The 13655-nt window shown below is 45.3% G+C and overlaps 1 pseudogene; it reads right to left on the bottom strand.

The window, feature by feature from the left end:
• Positions 1-482: 482 nt before the first annotated feature.
• Positions 483-13271, bottom strand: LOC134612171 (uncharacterized protein K02A2.6-like; annotated as a pseudogene).
• Between the last annotated feature and the right edge of the window lie 384 nt (positions 13272-13655).

Raw genomic sequence — 13655 nt, 5'->3', positions numbered from 1 at the left:
GCACAGCTCTCTGACTTTCAATGTTGCACACTATACCACCACCCTAACTACCCAGTTATCACATTTTTTCCCTGGTAGAACATTCGTTCATGCATTCTGTGATGTTTTGTACAAATCAGTCAATAATTCCTGTATAAGGAAGTACTCCCTTTATTAATACATATATAACAGCATCTTCATATTGCTGCCTTGTTACACAGGGTTTCTGCAGCAGCCATTTCAAATCCCTGGAACATTCCACCAACTGCCAACAGGAACAACAGGAACAGGAAGTAAAGAACCAAAAGAAAGGAAGTGCATCATTCACAGCCAACAACAGCCCAACTGCCCAATGCCCATACATCACAATACACACACTCATACACTCACCCACTCATACACAGCCCAACTGCCCATACATCACATCTCCTTCCTTTCTCAAGAAAGCAAAACAATATAGTAAAAAGTCAACAATAATAAAAGAACTATTTAAAAATGTGTCCTTAATCTGCATCATTCTGTCCATCATCTTCAAGATCTACAATCTTTTTTTCAGCACAGCTTATTCTACTCCTTCTAGGATACCATTTCCGCCTTCTCACTGTGGGGTTTCTCCGACTATAGTCCCTTAATGGATCTTCTGGTTGCCAGCGGTTTGTGTCCCTTCTCTCTCTTGTTGAATGGCCAGTATTTTCATGTCCACAGCCTTCATGGTTACGTGAACTGTGGCTTGGAAGTTCTTATTCCTGAGTTTCATGGGGTATTTCCTCCAAATCATCCCTTATTACATCATGAGCCTATGTACCAGGTGTATTGCAGACTTCAGAAATGTCATCATGCCAAACTCCATGCCAGATATCAGTGTCGTGTTGCATGAGTGGTCCTACCCACTTTGATAGGTTGTCTGTTATACGTGGTCAAGTTGATTTGTATGTCTCTGTGTGTAACATGCATCAGAAGTTAAAACTTTATAGTGCGCCGGCCCCAGAACTTCCTTTATCACTGCTTCTTTCCAACGATTCTCCTGATGATATACACGCATCCAAACAGAATCCCCTGTCTGGTAACAACGGCCTGCTTTTCCGACTTGTATCTTCAATTGTTGCTGGATGAGCCTTTGTTGAATCTCTGGTTTTAGCAGATCCAACTTTGTTCTGAGTTCACGGCCTAACATAAGGCATGCTGGAGGCAGGGCCGTCTTTAATATGGAATGGACCCTGGGCAAACATTTGCTTGGGCCCCCTGAACCCTCCCTGGCATGCAATCATGCCCCCCACCCCAACGCAGAGGCGGACGTAAAGTAGAGAGGGCTCTGGTGCATTAATTATTTTGGGCAAGAGAGGGCAAAAGGTAGATCCACATCTGTCATGCAACTCCAACAATGCTTTGACAGCTGGGGCGCTACCATTTTCCCATGCATGCAGGGTTGTATTTAGCACTGAGCAGTATTTGTGTGTTTGAGTGTTAGCATGTTTTTGTATGGAGTATGTTGTGAATGTAGGGGTGTGTTTGTATGTGGAGATGGCATTTAAATGCAAGTATGCATTTATGTGTAGTGTTGTTTTATGAATACATTGGTGTGTTTATATATAATTTTGTTGTTTAAAAAAAGAGGTGTGTTTATATGTAGTGTTGAAGTTTGAATGCCGGTGTGTATTTGCATGTAGTGTTGAATGCTGAGATGTATGCACAAATACACATGCACTGTCACAAACACACACACTGTGATACACATACACACACAGAAACACTTGCAGATACACAGATATACACAATCATACAGATGCAGCTATACAGACACATTTACACACACTGACACACACACATACAGACACACAACCTGGCACACATGCAGACACACAGATGCACACACTGACACACACGCAGATACACTGACAACATACAGATACACAGACACACACAATGACAACATACAGACACACAGATACATAACCTGACAAATGCAGATACAAACACTGACACACATGCAGATACACACATTGGCTACATACAGATACATGCACAGGTATACACACTGGCACACACACAGATACATACTGACAACATACAGATACACACTGACACACACACACACACACACACACAGACACTGTGACAGACATACTGACACTGTGACAGACATACTGACACTGTGACAGACATACTGACACTGTGACAGACATTCATACTGACACATACACATACATACTGACTGGCACACCAACATACATACAGACACACAAACTGACACACACAAACATACTGACACACACACACAGACATACATACTGACACACACACAGACATACAAACTGACATACAGACATATACTGACTGACACATACATACTGACACACACAGACATACATACATACTGACACACACAGACATACTGACACACACAAAGACATACAAAATGACACACAGACATATACTGACTGACACATACATACTGACATACACACAGACATACATACATACAGACATACATACTGACACACACACAGACATACTGACACACACAAAGACATACATACTGACACACAAACAGACATACATACATACTGACACACACACAGACATACTGACACACACAAATACATACATACTGACACACACAGACATACTGACACACACAAAGACATACATACTGACACACACAAAGACATACATACTGACACACACAGACATACATACTGACACACACACATACATACAAACTGACACACAGACATACTGACACACACACATACATACTGACACACACAGACATACTGACACACAGACCGACATACTGACACACAGACAGACATACTGACACACAGACATACATACTGACACACACACACATACTGACACACACACACAGACATACTGACACACACACACAGACATACTGACACACACACACACACACACAGACAGACATACTGACACACACACAGACATACATACTGACACACACACAGACATACTGACACACACAGAGACATACTGACACACACACACAGAGACATACTGACACACAAACAAACATACTGACACACACACAGCCTCCCACGCGGCCCGATGTCTGTGAGGTGGGAGAAAGTGATTCGCGGACGTCACTTCCTCCCATGCAGCCGTTAAACAAGGGTCCGGTCGCGTTGTTAAAGGGCCACAGCGCCGTCCGGACCCCTGCTGGAACATGCTCACTGAGTGGCCCTAAGGGTATGGGCCACCAGGTGGGCCCCCTTAGTGTGCGGGCCCCGGTGCAGCCGCAATACTAGCACCGCGGGCCCATTAGGTAGGGAAATATTTAAAAAAAAAAATAATTTTTATTGCAGGCAGCGGGGCCCACGGGGCAGCTGCTTTGGGCCCCCCATGAGTAACTGGGCCCAGGGCAGCTGCCCCGTTTGCCCCTCCTTAAAGACGGCCCTGGCTGGAGGTTGTCCGGTGGTTGGATGAGGTGTATTTCGATACTGTAGATGTTCAGGTCTCTTTCCTTCTGCTTTCAGACTTCTCAGAAAACCCTTTAACGTTTGAACAAAATATTCTGCTTGACCATTAGTAGCAGGATAATACGGTGCTGTACGATGATGCCGAATACCATTTTCCTTGAGAAAAGCCTGAAATTGTCCAGAAACAAACTGTGGTCCATTGTCAGAAACAAGCAATCTGGGCAAGCCAAATGTTGCAAATAGTTTCTGTAATGCTTTAACAGTAGCTTCTGCAGTGGTCTGCGACATGAATAGAACTTCTGGCCATTTAGAATGTGCATCTACCACAATCAGATACATTTTATTTTCCACTGGTCCAGCAAAGTCTATGTGAATTCTCTGCCATGGTGATAGAGGCCAGGTCCAAGGTTGTACTGCACCATGTGGCAAGTCACGCTGTGCTTGTGCTTGTGCACAACCAGTGCAAACTAAAACATAACGGGCAATATCCTCATCAATGGTTGTCCACCATACATGATCTCTTGCCTTCTGCTTCATGCGGACTATGCCAGGATGACCTGCATGTAAAATTTCAAGAACCTGTTGTTGTAACACAAAAGGAATAACCACCCTTTCTCCCCAGACTAAGCAGCCATCTCGAATTGATTACTCCTGAGTTATCTCCTTGTTTGGAATTACTTGAGATGTATTGGAGTCTTTAGTGGCCAACCCTTGCGTACAAAAATCAGTATTTCCCCCAGCAAAGAGTCCTTGGCTATTTCCTGTGCAATTTCTCGGGCTGTTATCACCTCACTAAAATATATTGTAGATCTTTCTGTGGTAGTGAATTGTGAATCCATTTTCAATGGAAGTCTAGAGAATGCATCCGCATTAGAATGCAGAGCGTTTGGACGATATTGTATCTGATACTGATAAGCCCCCATAGTTAAGGCATACCTCTGAAGTCTTGCTACTGTCGTGATTGAAATACCTTTCTGTGGTTTAAAAATTGTCAATAAAGGTTTATGGTCCGTAAGCAGTGTGAAGGGTCGACCATATATATATAAAGATGGAATTTCTTTACTGCCCATTCTATTGCCAGAGCCTCTTTATCTATTTGAGATTAGTTTTTTCTGCAGCTGTGAGCGATCTAAAGGCAAAAGTCACTGGCCTGTCTGTCCCATCAGCCATGGAATGAGACAGGACTGCTCCCAGTCCGCAGTGGTGTCGCTAGGGGGGGCCAGAGGGGGCCATGGCCCCCCCTACATCATGCTGTGCCCCCCCCTTGTGCCCCCCCAAATGCCAGCAACCTACTGGCTATGTGTTTAAATGATATTCCCTCGGGCTGTAACAGCCTGTTACAGCCCGGGGGAATGCAGGGCAGAGCAGCTGGAACTGTGCAGGGGGCTGTCTGTGGCCGGAGGGAGCACTGACAGGCTCCCTGGCACAGGCCCCGCCCCCAAATGAAGCCCCGCCTCCCGCACACAAGCCCCGCCCCCGCCGTTAAGCAGCAGCCCATGCTGCTGCTGGAAAGGATGAAAGATGGCTGCCTGACCCCCAGCAACAGCCTCCAGTGACAGGTAGGCTTGCTTAATGTGTGTGTGTGTCTGTGTGTTAGTGAGGAAGAAGTTTGTGTGTCTGTATGTATGTACCACTCTCCCCACCACCCTCAGCCAGCCTCACCACCCTCCCCACCCTCCCTACCACCCTCAGCCACCTCACCCTCCCTACCACCCTCAGCCTCCCCACCCTCCCTACCACCCTCAGCCCCACCACCCTCCCTACCACCCTCAGCCTCCCCACCCTCCCTACCACCCTCAGCCCCACCACCCTCCCCACCACCCTCAGCCTCCCTACCAACTTCAGCCTCACCACCCTCCCCACCACCTTCAGCCTCACCACCCTCCCCACCACCCCCACCACCCTCAGCACCCCACAACCCTCAGCCTCAGCACCCCACAACCCTCAGCCTCAGCACCCCACACCACCCTCAGCCTCCCCACCCTCCCCAATAACCTCAGCCTCCCCACCCTGCCCAATATCCTCAGCCTCCCCACTACCCTCAGCCTCACCACCCTCCCCACCACCCTCAGCCTCACCCCCTCACTACCCTCAGCCTCACCACCCACCAGCCTAAGCACCCCCCACCACCCTCAACCTCAGCACCCCCACCACCCTCAGCCTCAGCACCCTCAGCCTCACCACCCATACCACCCTCAGCCTCACCACCCCACCACCCTCAGCATCACCCTCCCTCACCACCCTCAGCATCACCCTCCCTCACCACCCTCAGCATCACCCTCCCTCCCCACCCTCAGCATCACCCTCTCTCACCACCCTCAGCATCACCCTCCCTCACCACCCTCAGCATCACCACCTCACCACCCTCAGCATCATCAGCTCACCATCCTCAGCATAACCCCCCTCACCATCCTCAGCATAACCCCCCCACCCCAACCACCCGCAGCATCACCCCCTCACCATCCTCAGCATCACCCCCCACCCCCCTCAGCCTCACTCCTCACCCCCCTCAGCCTCACCCCCCACCCCCTAAGCCTCATCCCTCACCCCCCTCAGCCTCATCCCTCACCCCCTCAGCCTCATCCCTCACCCCCCCTCAGCCTCATCCCTCACCCCCCTCAGCCTCATCCCTCACCCCCCCTCAGCCTCATCCCTCACCCCCCTCAGCCTCATCCCTCACCCCCCCTCAGCCTCATCCCTCACCCCCCTCAGCCTCATCCCTCATCCCTCACCCCCCTCATCCCTCACCCCTCATCCCTCACCCCCCTCATCCCTCACCCCCCTCATCCCTCACCCCCCTCAGCCTCACCCCCTCAGCCTCACCCCCTCACCCCCCTCAGCACTCTGTGTGTGTATGGACTCAGCAGTCTATGTGTGTGTGTATGGACTCAGCAGTCTATGTGTGTGTGTATGGACTCAGCAGCAGGCCCGCCATCAGGGCATAACAACCATAACGGTTGTCATGGGCCCGGCGGTCCTGGGGGGCCCGAACTACTCTGGCAGTCCAAGCCCCACATTCCTTATGTGCACTTATATATAATTTTTGCTATATATATGTGCACAGAGGGCCCCTTGCTACCTGTACATTGAAGAGGGTGCCCAGCAGTACACTCTGTCCTCCTTTCCAGCTGCTCTCTATCTAACTTCCCTACGCCCTGCAGCGCGTTGCCATGGGTTACCATGGCAACGCTCCGCACAGCATGCAGACCTGTCTCGCGAGAGTTAGTCAGAGAGGAGCTGGAAAGGAAGACAGTGTGTGCTGCTGGGCCCCCTCTTCAATGTAACGCGGCTGGCTCGCTCCACCATGCCACCGGACCACCAGGGAATGCGATCTCCCCCCTCCCTGGCACAGAAAGAACCAGGGAGGGGGGGGAATTGAAATATACACAAATAAATAAAAAAAATACTCCCCTCCCCCTATTTTACACATACACTGCATCCTTACAAGTACACACTCTGCAGTACACACACTACATTCACTAAACACACTCTGCACTACACACACACACACTACACTCACTAAACACACTCTGCACTACACACACACTACATTCACTAAACACACTCTGCACTACACACACTACATTCACTAAACACACTCTGCACTACACACACACACTACATTCACTAAACACACTCTGCACTACACACACACACTACATTCACTAAACACACTCTGCACTACACATACTCACACTACATTCACTAAACACACTCTGCACTACACATACTCACACTACATTCACTAAACACACTCTGCACTCACTACAAACACTACATTCACTAAACACACTCTGCACTACACACACACTACATTCACTAAACACACTTTGCTCTACACACACACACACTACATTCACTATACACACTTTGCACTACACATACACAAACACACACACTACATTCACTAAACACACTCTGCACTACACATACTCACACTACATTCACTATACACTCTCTACACTCACTACAAACACTACATTCACTAAAAAAACTCTGCACTACACACACACACTACATTCACTAAACACACTTTGCACTACACACACACACAAACACTACATTCACTATACACACATTGCACTCACTACACACTACATTTACTAAACACACTCTGCACTACACACACACACTATATTCACTAAACACACTTTGCACCACACACACACACTGCATTCACTTTACACACGTTGCACTCACTACAAACACACTACATTCACTACAAACACACTACATGCTCTATACACACTACATTTACTATGCACACTACATCCACTACAAAAACACACACTCTGCATTCACTATACACACCTACATTCACTACACACACTCTGCATCTAATGCATGCATACAAACATTACATACATTACACAAAACGTACAATCTGCATCCACTATACACACTGCATCCATGACACACATACCGTATCCACTACACACATTCTACATCCACTATACACACTGCATCCATGACACACATTCTACATCCACTATACACACACACACCCTTCATCCTTGTGGGCAGCTTGGGGCTGGCCCTGGAGGCCCAGATCTTGAGCTGTGTCAGGGGCCCTAAAATTTCTGATGGCAGCCCTGCTCAGCAGTCTCTGTGTGTGTATGGACTCAGCAGTCTGTCTGTGTGTGTGTATGGACTCAGCAGTATGTGTGTGTGTGTGTATGGACTCAGCAGTCTGTGTGTGTGTCTGTGTGTATGGACTTAGCAGTCTGTATGTGTGTATGGACTCAGCAGTCTGTATGTGTGTATGGACTCAGCAGTCTGTATGTGTGTATGGACTCAGCAGTCTGTGTGTGTGTGTATGGATTCAGCAGTCAGTGTTTGTGTGTGTGTCTTTGTGTCTGTGTGTGTGTATGGACTCAGCAGTATGTGTGTGTGTATGGACTCAGCAGTCTGTGTGTGTGTCTGTGTGTATGGACTTAGCAGTCTGTATGTGTGTATGGACTCAGCAGTCTGTGTGTATGGATTCAGCAGTCTGTGTTTGTGTGTGTGTGTGTGTGTGTGTGTGTATGGACTCAGCACTCCCTGTGTGTGTGTGTTGTCAGGGTATTTATATCGGCAGACATTTTGTGCTATGATAGAAATACAAAGTGTATATTCTGAAGTCATTGCTAAACAGACCAGACTCCATTTTGTATCTTCAAGTTAACAAAGAGACACAAAATTTCTATCCTTTCTCTTTGACTGACTGCTTTGCCCAAGCTGAATGGAATGTGTATATAACCAAACCAAATAGATAAGACATTGAGAACGGGGGATGGACAGAATATAATAAATTCTATTCCCAGACTTAGGTGACAGAGGATTAAATAATTAAATTTTACTTTCGATATTGTACAACGTCCCATTATAGTTTAAGGTGAAACTTAGTTCACAAACTATCAATTTTAGGAATTATAGCAGAATTTGCAGACGCATAGTCTGGACAAAACTGAGAAAAACTGTGTGATCTGACAGATAAAATAAGTTATTGCAAACATAAAGATAACGTAAATGACGTCAAAAATAGCCACCAGGAAAAGTTAACTCTTTCCTGGATAGGTATGTGTAGTGGAACAAGGCTGCCCTCTTGAGTTCGAATATTAAATTGGTTACCTAGAAGGCAACCACACCCCACATTTGTGATTGGCTATCACCTAAGGAATTTTTCCCTTTAAAAAGTTAAGACAAGGGAAGAGAGGGGGATTCAGAAAGATTCAAAGATTGAAGAGAGAGACATTACGACACTCTGGGGATTCAGAGAGAGCCAGGCAGAATCGGGTGATCAGAATAACCAAGAAACTCTCACACTCCATACAGAGAAAGAGATCGATGACACTAAGCTACCTGAGAACATCTGATGAGAAAATATCTACGTAACTGGTAAATATACTAGCATTTAATTAATTAATTAAAATTAATTAAAATTAATAGCATGATATATGACTGAATAATTCACGATCAGATTTCGATTTAGAAATCTTAGCTAAATAAGAAATACATAATTAAGCTTTTTATTCTGCAGATAAAAACAATAATAATGTATTTATGTGATTAATCACATATTAGAATATCGTGATATTATCCAGCTGTGTTGATTTGCTATAAATAAGATAACATATCTGTTTAGACAAATTAATAAAATATCAGCTTATTAAACATGTAGATTTTCTCTTAATTGGATGAATCAAGGAAATGATTAAAGACTATGACTATTTAAATATTATTTTTATTTAATATTACATAGGAGTAGATCTTAAATCCTGAGAAGAGGTTTAACCAGCACTGAAAGGGTTATTTCTAACTGCTAGCTAAGTTCTATTGCCCTACACTGTAGCTCTGTGTGTGAAACATCACATTCCTTCTGTGAAGCCCATCGTAAATCAATCTTGACAACTAATGCTTTAGACTTAAACTACGTCTTAGTCATTAGGAAATGTTGTTTTAAATTACCATATTGTATTACATATTCATGTTATACTGAAAATTCCATTGATTATTATCATGCATGTTACTCATCATTATTATTTAAATTGTTAAGAAATAAATATCTATTTTTATAACAATTTGTGATTTTTAATTACCGGTATATGGTTATACATTTCATTTAACACGATAACGATTAAGGATCTGAGAATTGAAATCGTGGGCAATTCTCTCTGTTTACTATTATTATCCCATAAATATCCCCACAGTGTGTGTGTGTGTATATGGACTCAGCAGTCTGTGTGTGTATGGACTCAGCCCACTGTGTGTGTGTGTATGGACTCAGCCCACTGTGTGTGTGTGTATGGACTCAGCCCACTGTGTGTGTGTGTGTATGGACTCAGCCCACTGTGTGTGTGTGTATGGACTCAGCCCACTGTGTGTGTGTGTATGGACTCGGCAGTCTGTGTGTATGTGTGTGTGTATGGACTCAGCAGTCTGTGTGTTTGTGTGTGTGTGTGTATGGACTCAGCAGTCTGTGTGTTTGTGTGTGTGTGTATATATACGGACTCAGCAGTCTGTGTGTGTGTATGGGCTCAGCAGTCTGTGTGTGTGTGTATGGGATCAGCAGTCTGTGTGTGTGTGTGTGTGTGTGTGTATGGGATCAGCAGTCTGTGTGTGTGTGTGTGTGTGTGTGGACTCAGCAGTCTGTGTGTGTGTATGGACTCAGCAGTCTGTGTGTGTATGGACTCAGCAGTCTGTGTGTGTATGGACTCAGCAGTCTGTGTATGTGTGTGTATGGACTTAGCAGTCTGTGTATCTGTGTGTGTGTATGGACTCAGCAGTGTGTGTGTGTGTGTATGGACTCATCAGTCTGTGTGTGTATGGACTCAGCAGTCTGTATGTGTGTATGGACTCAGCAGTCTGTATGTGTGTATGGACTCAGCAGTCTGTATGTGTGTATGGACTCAGCAATCTGTATGTGTGTATGGACTCAGCAGTCTGTGTGTATGGACTCAGCACTCTGTGTGTGTGTGTGTGTGTGTGGACTCAGCAGTCTGTGTGTCTGTCTATGTGTATATGGACTCAGCAGTCTGTGTGTGTATGGAGTCAGCAGTCTGTATGTCTGCGTGTGTGTGTGTGTGTGTTGGATTCAGCAGTCTGTGTGTAAGTGTAAAAATCAGCCTGTGCGCATTCAGCAACGTCTGTGTGCATTCAGCAACATCTCTGTGTGTGTATTTAGAAGTTTCTCGGTGTTCGTATTTGTGTACTGTGTGTATGTACTCAGCAGTCTATCAATAAGTACAATTTTTATTCCTGTGAGTTGTTGTGTAGGAAGGGCCCCAGTGCACTGCTTTGCCCGGGGGCCCTTAACACTGTTAAGATGGTACTGCTTGTGTGTGTCAGTGAGCTTCTATTTATTGAGCATGTGTGTGTCCCTGAACTTCTTTGCAGTGAGCCTTGTGTTTATACAAGTGAGTTTGTCTGTAGTAAGCCTGTGTGCGAGTCAGAGAGTTTTTTGTCTGTCAGTGAGCCTATTTGCGCATGTCAGTGAGCTTGTGTGCTCACTGTACTATATATATATATATATATATATATATATATATATATATATATATTTATATAGACCTGTAGGAATGGCATACATTTTTTTTCCAGGGCTGCTTTCCAGTTTGGCTCTGCCAGCGAGTGCGCTTTACCGCTGAATCATCTGTGTGAGCTGCCGCACACTTTAGCCCTGTTACACGCATCTGGGAGCTGCTGTTGACAGGTACTTGTAGTCTAGAGATTGGGACATGGGATATATGCTCAGCTATCTGTATAATACTATAGTGCTGTTCTCTGTATAATACAGGTCTGTGTCTGTATAATATCCTGGGACAATCATTGTTCCCTGTATAGTGCTGCTCTCTATCTTGGGATATTATACACAAACAGATCTGTATTTACAGAGAGCAGCACTATACAGGGAGCACTGACTGTCCCAGGATATTATACACACAGCCATGTATTATACAGAGAGCAGCACTGTACAGGGAGCGCTGAATGTCCCAATTTCTCAAATGTTGGCAACTATGGCACTATATCAAGGGAAATGTTTGTTTTTTTAATAATCTCTGGTGGAAAATAATGAATTCTCCACCAGGGATTATAAAAAAAAACAAAAAAACACATTGTGTCGGGGGCGGGGCTTAACATGCGGCAGGGGCGGGGTCAAACTGCGGCGAGGGCGGGGTTAAATGTCCCTGGCCCACCATGTGCCCCCCCTAAAAATGAATCCTAGAGGGCGGGGTTTTGTCCCTGGCCCACCATGTGCCCCCCCTAAAAATGAATCCTAGAGACGCCACTGCCAGTCCGTAAGGTGATGCATCACAAGCAATGGAAACAGGCTTTTCCAAGTCGTCGTGTACTAAAAGACGTGAACTACGCACTAGTTCTTTTGACTTATGGAAAGCTGAGGCACATTCTACTGTCCAGCGCCATTGTCGTTTACTCTCTAGAAGACGATGTAAAGGGTACAGGACATGAGCTAAATTTGGCAAAAAACGGTTGTAATAATTTAACAGACCAAGATAGAACCTTAGTTGTGTCACATTTTGTGGAGTTGGAGCATCCTGTAATGCTTTGACCTTCTCATCTGTTGTATGCAGCCCATGTCTGTCAATTACATGAGCACAAAATTCAAGACGATCCTGCATGAATTGGCATTTATCCAAATTCACTTTCAATCCATATTCCATAAGTCTTTGCAAAACTGCCTCTACATTCTGTTTATGTTCCTCCTCTGATTTACCCGTCACCAGCATGTCATCTAACAGGCACTGTGTCCCAGGAATTCCAGCTAACAGCTTGTCCATTGTTCGCTGCCAGACAGCTGGTGCAGGTGAAATGCCAAAAACCATACGGTTATACCTGAATAGCCCCCGGTGGGTATTGATCGTAAGTAGTGGTCGAGAATCTGGATGTACAGATAACTGTAGGTATGCATTTTTCAAGTCAATTTTGGTGAATTGCTGGCCACCTGCCAATGATGCAAAAATATCATCTACCCTAGGAAGATTTATCTATTTTAAGCTGTGTGTTAAGAGCCATGCGGAAATCCCCACAAATCCGTATCTCCCCATTTCGTTTTCTCACAGGAACAATGGGCGAAGCCCACTCACTATTGTGAACCCGGGAGATGATATTCAGCTCCTCTAATCTCCTCAATTCTGCCACCACTCCAGCCCTTAGAGCAAAAGGCACACTTCTTGCTTTAAAAAAATTTGGTGTTGCTCCTTTCTTTAATTCTAAGGAAACATGTTGTCCCTTTACAGTCTCTAATTGGCCATCAAACACTGGTGCATACTTTTCCTGTAATTCCCTAATCCAGTCAAGTCTGGTCTGATTTTCATTCAACACGTGACATGGATACTTATGCACTTGAGGCATCCCGAGAGCCCTTATCCACTCCCTACCAAAAAGTGGAGGTCCTCCATTCTCTAAGATATAGAGAGAGGTAGTTTCTTCTTACACTTGTTGAATGTAACTGTGACTGTCACACAACCCACTGGTATTAACAGCTCTTTAGAATATGTCTGCAGTCTCGCTGTTGTCTGAATTATTGGCCTATGTATTTTAAGGCGTTTCCAGTCTGTCAAAGAAATCACTGATACAGCTGCACCTGTGTCCAAATCCATAGTCAGTCCCTTTCCATTTACAACAACCTGAACTGTGAATGCAGCCAAATTATTACCTATTTTATATATTTTTAAATTTCGTACAGGAAATTGTTCATCCAAATCCTCAGAAGACTCCTGCATTTGTACTCTATAG

This window comes from Pelobates fuscus, chromosome 5 (genome assembly GCF_036172605.1).
Source record: "Pelobates fuscus isolate aPelFus1 chromosome 5, aPelFus1.pri, whole genome shotgun sequence".
Classification (NCBI taxonomy): domain Eukaryota; kingdom Metazoa; phylum Chordata; class Amphibia; order Anura; family Pelobatidae; genus Pelobates; species Pelobates fuscus.
This window is presented reverse-complemented; position numbering and strand designations above follow the sequence as displayed.